Genomic DNA, 7,864 nt, shown 5'->3' with positions numbered 1-7,864 from the left:
CCCGATTAGTTGAGATCAGCCATTATGGCTCTTTCATGGATGAAACCAACTGGACAAAGAGCCGTTCTAAGCTGGGGACCATCGTGTCTTTCCCTAGTCTACCCAGAAACAGCACTCTGAGGGAGACGAGGTGCTGGCGTTTGGTAGCACAACCTCCTATTCTGAAGAGAAAAATTTCGTTGTAAGCGGGTTGCTTCAGCCTTCCCACATTTCCACACCTGGATATAAAGGAGGGCAGTCAGTAGGCCTCACCCTTGAAGCCCACTCCAATTTCATAGAGAAAACTCCAGGCCTCGGTGTGCTTTCCTGTGGCAGGAAATTTGCTTTCATTCCTTAGTTGGCCCTGTGGCTCAGAACAGTCCTCCCAGAAGGATTCAGGGATGTGCAACCCAATTAGTTGTGATCAGCCCTTCTGGCTCTTTCATGGATGAAACCAACTGGGCAAAGAGCCATTCTAAGCTGGGGATCATGCTGTCTTTCCCTAGTCTACAGAGAAACAGCAGTCTGAGTGAGACGAGCTGCTGGCGTTTAGTAGCAAAATCTCCTATTCTGAAGAGAAACATTTCATTGTAAGCGGGTTGCATCAGCCTTGTCCCATTTTCTCAACTGGATATAAAGGAGGGCAGTCAGTAGGCCTCACCCTTCGAGCCCACTCCAGTTTCATAGAGAAAACTCCAGGCCTTGGTGTGCTTTCCTGTGGTAAGGAAACTGCTTTCATTCCTTAGGTGGCACTTTGGGTCAGAACTGCCCTTCCCCAAGGATTCTGGGATGTGCAGCCCGATTAGCTGATATCAGCCCTGGCTCTTTCATGGATGAAACCAACTGGGCAAAGAGTCGTTCTAGGCTGGGGACCATCACGCCTTTCCCTAGTCTACACAGAAACAGCACTCTGAGGGAGGAAAGCTGCTGGCGTGTGATTGCAAAATCTCCTATTCTGAAGAGAAACATTTCGTTGTAAGCGGATTGCATCAGCCTTGCCACATTTTCTCAACTGGATATAAAGGAGGGCTGTCAGTAGGCGTCACCCTTCAAGCCCACTCCAATTTCATAGAGAAAACTCCAGGCCTCAGTGTGCTTTCCTGTGGCAAGGAAACTGTTTTCATTCCTTAGGTGGCACTTTGGCTCAGAACTGCCCTACCCCAAGGATTCAGGGATGTACAGCCCGAGTAGTTGAGATCAGCCCTTCTGGTTCTCTCATGGATGAAACCATCTGGGCAAAGAGCCGTTCTAAGCTGGGGACCATGGTGTCTTTCCCTAGTCTACACAGAAACAGCATTCTGAGGGAGAGGAGCTGCTGGCGTTTGGTAGCACAATCTCCTATTCTGAAGAGAAATATTTCGTTTTAAGCGGGTTGCATCAGCCTTGCCACCTTTTCTCAAATGGCTATAAAGGAGGTCAGTCATTTAGCAGACTTACTTGAGACCCTGCTTCCCAGGCTGGAAACTTTGCTTTCATTCTTTAGGTGGCACATTGGATCAAGAATGCACTACCCCAAGTATTCGGGGATTTGCAGCCCGATTAGTTGAGATCAGTCCTTCTGGCTCTTTCATGGATGAAACCAACTGGGCAAAGAGCCGTTCTAAGCTAGGGCCCATCGTGTCTTTCCCTAGTCAACACAGAAACCGCATTCTGACAGAGACGAACTGCTGTCATTTGATAGCGAAATCTCCCATTCTGAAGAGAAACATTTCGTTGTAAGCGGGTTGCATCACCCTTGTCCCATTTTCTCAACTGGATATAAAGAGGGCAGTCAGTAGGCCCCACCCTTCAAGCCCATTCCAATTTCACATAGAAAACACCTGGACTCGGTGTACTTTCATGTGGCAAAGAAACGTTGCTTTCATTCCTTAGGTGTGACTTTGGCTCAGAACTGCCCTACCCCAAGGATTCAGGGATGTGCAGCAAGTTTAGTTGAGATCAGCCCTTCTGGCTCTTTCATGGAAGAAACCAACTGGGAAAAGAGCCGTACTAAGCCGGGGACCATGGTGTCTTTCCCTAGTCTACACAGAAACAGCACTCTGAGGGAGAGGAGCTGCTGGCGTTTGGTAGCAAAATCTCCTATTCTGAAGAGAAACATTTCGTTGTATGCGGGTTGCATCAGCCTTGCCACATTTTTCAACTGGCTTTAAAAGAGGGCAGTCAGTTGGCAGACTTACTTGAGGCCCTGCTTCCCAAGCTGGAAACATCGCTTTCATTCCTTAGGTGGCACATTGGCTCAGGACTGCCTTACCCCAAGGATTTGTGGATGTGCAGCCCGATTAGTAGAGATCAGCCCTTCTGGCTCTTTCATTGCTGAAAACAACTGGGAAAAGTGCCATTCTAAGCTGGGGACCATGGTGTCTTTCCCTACTCTACACAGAAACAGCGTTCTGAGGGAGAGGAGCTGCTGGCGTTTGGTAGCAATATCTCCTATTCTGAAGAGAATCATTTCGTTTTAAGCAGGTTGCCTCAGCCTTGTCACATTTTCTCAACTGGCTATAAATGAGGGCAGACAGTAAGCCTCAACCTTCAATCCCACTCCAATTTCAAAGAGAAAACAACAGGCCTCGGTGTGCTTTCCTGTGGCAAGGAAACTCTGCTTTCATTCCTTAGGTGGCACTTTGGCTCAGACCTGCCCTACCCCAAGGATTCAGGGATATTGCAGCCCGATTAGTTGAGATCAGCCCTTCTGGCTCTTTCATGGGTGAAACCAACTGGGAAAAGAGCCGTTCTAAGCAGGGGACCATGGTGTCTTTCCCTATTCTACACAGAAACAGCTCTCTGAGGGAGAGGAGCTGCTGGCGTTTTGTAGCAAAATCTCCTATTCTGAAGAGAAACATTTCGTTGTAAGCGGGTTGCCTCAGCCTTGCCACATTTTCTCAACTGGCTATAAATTAGGGCAGTCAGTAGGCCTCACCCTTCAAGCGGAGTCCAATTTCATGGAGAAAACACCATACTTCTCTGTGCTTTCCTGTCTCAAGGAAACTATGCTTTCATTCCTTAAGTGACACATTGGCTCAGAACTGCCCTACCCCAAGGATTCAGGGATGTGCAGCCTGATTAGTTGAGATCAGCCTTTCTGGCTCTTTCATGGAAGAAACCAACTGGGAAAAGAGACGTTCTAAGCTGGGGACCATTGTGTATTTCCCAAGTCTACACAGAAACAGCACTCTAAGGGAGAGGAGCTGCTGGCGTTTGGTAGCAAAATCTCCTATTCTGAAGAGAAACATTTCGTTGTAAGCGGGTTGCATCAGCCTTGCCACATTTTCTCAACTGGCTATAAATTAGGGCAGTCCATAGGCCTCACCCTTCAAGCCCACTCCAATTTCATAGAGAAAACACGCGGCCTCGGTGTGCTTTCCTGTGGCAAAGAAACTTTGCTTTCATTCCTTATGTGAGACTTTGGCTCAGAACTGCCCTACCGCAAGGATTCAGGGATCTACAGCCCCATTAGTTGAGATCAGCCCTTCTGGCTCTTTCATGGATGAAACCAACTGGGAAATGAGCCGTTCTAAGCTGGGGAACATGGGGGCTTTCCCTAGTCTACAAAGAAACAGCACTCTGAGGGAGACGAGCTGCTGGCGTTTGGTAGCAAAATCTCCCATTCTGAAGAGAAACATTTCGTTATAACGGGTGGCATGAGCCTTGCCACATTCTCTCAACTGGGTATAAAGGAGGGCAGTCACTAGGCCTCACCTTCAAACCCACTCAAATTTAATATAGAAAACACCATGCCTCGCTGTGCTTTCCTCTCACAAGGAAACTTTGCTTTTATTCCTTAGATGGCACATAGGCTTAGAACTGTCCTTCCCCAAGTATTCAGTGATGTGCAGCCAGATTAGTTGAGATAAGCCCTTCTGGCTCTTTCATGGATGAAACCAACTGGGAAAAGAGCCTTTCTAAGCAGGGGACCATGGCGTCTTTCCCTAGTCTACACAGAAACAGCACTCTGAGGGAGAAGAGCTGCTGGCGTTTGGTAACAAAATCTCCAATTCTGAAGAGAAACATTTCGTTGTAAGCAGGTTGCCTCAGCCTTGCCACATTTTCTCAACTGGCTATAACGGAGGGCAGTCATTTATCAGACTTAATTGGGACAGTGCTTCCCAGGCTGGAAACTTTGCTTTCATTCCTTAGGTGGCACATTGGTTCAGGAGTGCCTACCCCAAGGATTCAGGGATTTGCAGCCCGATTAGGTGGGATCAGCCCTTCTGGCTCTTTCATGGATGAAACAAACTGGGCAAAGAGCCGTTCTAAGCTGGGGACCATCGTGCCTTTCCCTAGTCTGCACAGAGACAGCACTCTGAGGGAGACGAGCTGCTGGCGTTTGATAGCAAAATCTCCTATTCTGAAGAGAAACATTTCGATGTAAGCGGGTTGCATCATCCTGGCCACATTTTCTCAACTAGCTATAAAGGATGGCAGTCAGTTGGCAGACTTACTTGAGTCCCTGATTCCCAGAGTGGAAACTTTGCTTTCTTTCCTTAGGTTGCACTTCGGCTCAGAACTGCCCTACCCCAAGGATTCAGGGATGTGAAGCCCGATTAGTTGAGATCAGCCCTTCTGGTCTTTCATGGATGAAACCAACAGGGCAAAGAGCCGTTCTAAGCTGGGGAGCATGGTGTCTTTCCTTAGTCTACACAGGAACAGCACTCTGAGGGAGACGAGCTGCTGGCGTTTGATTGCAAAATCTCCTATTCTGAAGAGAAACATTTCGTTGTAAGCGGGTTGCATCAGCCTTGCCACATTTTCTCAACTGGATATAAAGGAGGGCTGTCAGTAGGCGTCAACTTTCAAGCCCACTCCAATTTCATAGAGAAAACTCCAGGCCTCAGTGTGCTTTCCTGTGGCAAGGAAACAGCTTTCATTCCTTAGGTGGCACTTTGGCTCAGAACTGCCCTACCCCAAGGATTCAGGGATGTACAGCCCGAGTAGTTGAGATCAGCCCTTCTGGTTCTCTCATGGATGAAACCATTTGGGCACAGAGCTGTTCTAAGCTGGGGACCATGGTGTCTTTCCCTAGTCTACACAGAAATAACACTCTGAGGGAAACGAGCTGCTGGCGTTTGGTAGCGAAATCTCCTATTCTGAAGAGAAACATTTCGTTGTAAGCGGGTTGCATCAGCCTTGTCCCATTTTCTCAACTGGATATAAAGAGGGCAGTCAGTAGGCATCAACCTTCAAGCCCACTTCAGTTTCATAGAGAAAACTCCAGGCCTTGGTGTGCTTTCCTGTTGCAAGGAAACTGCTTTCCTTCCTTAGGTGGCACTTTGACTCAGAACTGCCCTACCCCAAGGATTCTTGGATATGCAGCCCGATTAGTTGAGATCAGCCCTTCTGGTTCTCTCATGGATGAAAAAATCTGGGCAGGGAGCCGTTCTGAGCTGGGGACCAAGGTGTCTTTTCCTAGTCTACAGAGAAACAGCATTCTGAGGGAGACGAGCTGCTGGCGTTTGGTAGCACAATCTCCTATTCTGAAGAGAAACATTTCGTTGTAAGCGGGTTGCACCAGCCTTGCCACATTTTCTCAACTGGCTATAAAGGAGGGCAGGCATTTAGCAGACTTACTTGAGACCCTGCTTCCGAGGCTGTAAATTTGCTTTCATTCTTAGGTGGCACATTGGCTCAGGAGTGCTTACCCCAAGGATTCAGGGATGTGCAGCCCGATTATTTGAGATCAGAAATTCTGGTTCTCTAATGGATGAAACCATCTGGGCAAAGAGCCGTTCTAAGATGGGGACCATGGTGTCTTTCCCTAGTCTACACAGAAACACCACTCTGAGGGAAACGAGCTGCTGGCGTGTGGTAGCAAAATCTCCTATTCTGAAGAGAATCATTTCGTTGTAAGCGGGTTGCATCAGCCTTGTCCCATTTTCTTAACTGGATATAAAGGAGGGCAGTCAGTAGGCCTCACCCTTCGAGCCCACTCCAGTTTCATAGAGAAAACTCCAGGCCTTGGTGTGCTTTCCTCTGGTAAGGAAACTGCTTTCATTCCTTAGGTGGCACTTTGGCTCAGAACTGCCCTACCCCAAGGATTCAGGAATGTGCAGCCTGATTAGTTGAGATCAGCCCTGGCTCTTTCATGGAAGAAAACAACTGGGAAAAGAGCTGTTCTACGTTGGAACCATGGTGTCTTTCCCTAGTCTACACAGAAACAGCACTCTGAGGGAGACGAGCTGCAGGAGTTTGGTAGCAAAATCTCCTAATCTGAAGAGAAACATTTCGTTGTATGCGGGTTGCCTCAGCCTTGCCACATTTTCTCAACTGGCTATAAAGGAGGGCAGTCAGTTGGCAGACTTACTTGAGTCCCTCCTTCCCAGGCTGGAAACTTTGCTTTCTTTCCTTAGGTTGCACTTCGGCTCAGAGCTGCACTACCACAAGGATTCGGGGATGTGCAGCCCGATTAGTTGAGATCAGCCCTTCTGGCTTTTTCATGGATGAAACCAACTGGGAAAAGAGTCTTTCTAAGTTAGGAACCATGGTGTCTTTCCCTAGTCTACACAGAAACAGCAGTCTGAGTGAGACGAGCTGCTGGCGTTTGGTAGCAAAATTTCCTATTCTGAAGAGAAACATTTCGTTGTAAGCGTGTTGCATCAGCTTTGCCACATTTTTTCAACTGCCTATAAAGGAGGGCAGTCATTTAGCAGACTTACTCTAGACCCAGCTTCCCAGGCTGGAAACTTTGCTTTCATTCCTTAGGTGGCACAGTAGCTGACGAATGGCCTACCCCAAGGATTCGGGGATGTGCAGCCCGATTAGTTGAGATCAGCCCTTCTGGCTCTTTCATGGATGAAACCAACTGGGAAAAGAGTCTTTCTAAGTTAGGAACCATGGTGTCTTTCCCTAGTCTACACAGAAACAGCAGTCTGAGTGAGACGAGCTGCTGGCGTTTCGTAGCAAAATTTCCTATTCTGAAGAGAAACATTTCGTTGTAAGCGTGTTGCATCAGCTTTGCCACATTTTTTCAACTGGCTATAAAGGAGGGCAGTCATTTAGCAGACTTACTCTAGACCCAGCTTCCCAGGCTGGAAACTTTGCTTTCATTCCTTAGGTGGCATAATAGCTGACGAATGGCCTACCCCAAGGATTCAGTGATGTGCAGCCCCATTTGTTGAGATCAGCCCTTCTGACTCTTTCATGGATGAAACCAAATGGGCAAAGAGCCGTTCTAAGCTGGGGACCATCGTGTCTTTCACTAGTCTACACCGAAACAGCACTCTGAGGGAGACGAGCTGCTGGAGTTTGACAGCAAAATCTCCTAATCTGAAGAGAAACATTTCGTTGTATGCAGGTTGCCTCAGCCTTGCCACATTTTCTCAACTGGCTATAAAGGAGGGCAGTCAGTAGGCCTCACCCTTCGAGGCCACTCCAGTTTCATAGAGAAAACTCCAGGCCTTGGTGTGCTTTCCTGTGGTAAGGAAACTGCTTTCATTCCTTAGGTGGCACTTTGGCTCAGAACTGCCCTACCCCAAGGATTCAGGGATGTGCAGCCTGCTTAGTTGAGATCAGCCCTGGCTCTTTCATGGATGAAATCAACTGGGAAAAGAGCTGTTCTAAGCTGGGAACCATGGTATCTTTCCCTAGTCTACACAGAAACAGCACTCTGAGGGAGACTAGCTGCAAGCTTTTGGTAGCAAAATCTCCTATTCTGAAGAGAAACATTTCGTTGTAAGCGGGTTGCATCAACCTTGCCACATTTTCTCAACTGGCTATAAAGGCGGGCAGGCATTTAGCAAACTTACTTGAGACGCTGCTTCCCAGGCTGTAAATTTGCTTTCATTCCTTAGGTGGCACATTGGCTCAGGAGTGCCTACCCCAAGGATTCAGGGATGTGCAGCCCGATTAGTTGAGATCAGCCCTTCTGGTTCTCTCATGGATGAAATCATAT

This window comes from Balaenoptera physalus, assembly GCF_965194825.1.
Source record: "Balaenoptera physalus genome assembly, contig: HAP1_SCAFFOLD_75, whole genome shotgun sequence".
NCBI classification, from domain to species: Eukaryota; Metazoa; Chordata; class Mammalia; order Artiodactyla; family Balaenopteridae; genus Balaenoptera; species Balaenoptera physalus.
Note: the sequence above shows the minus strand (reverse complement) of the source record.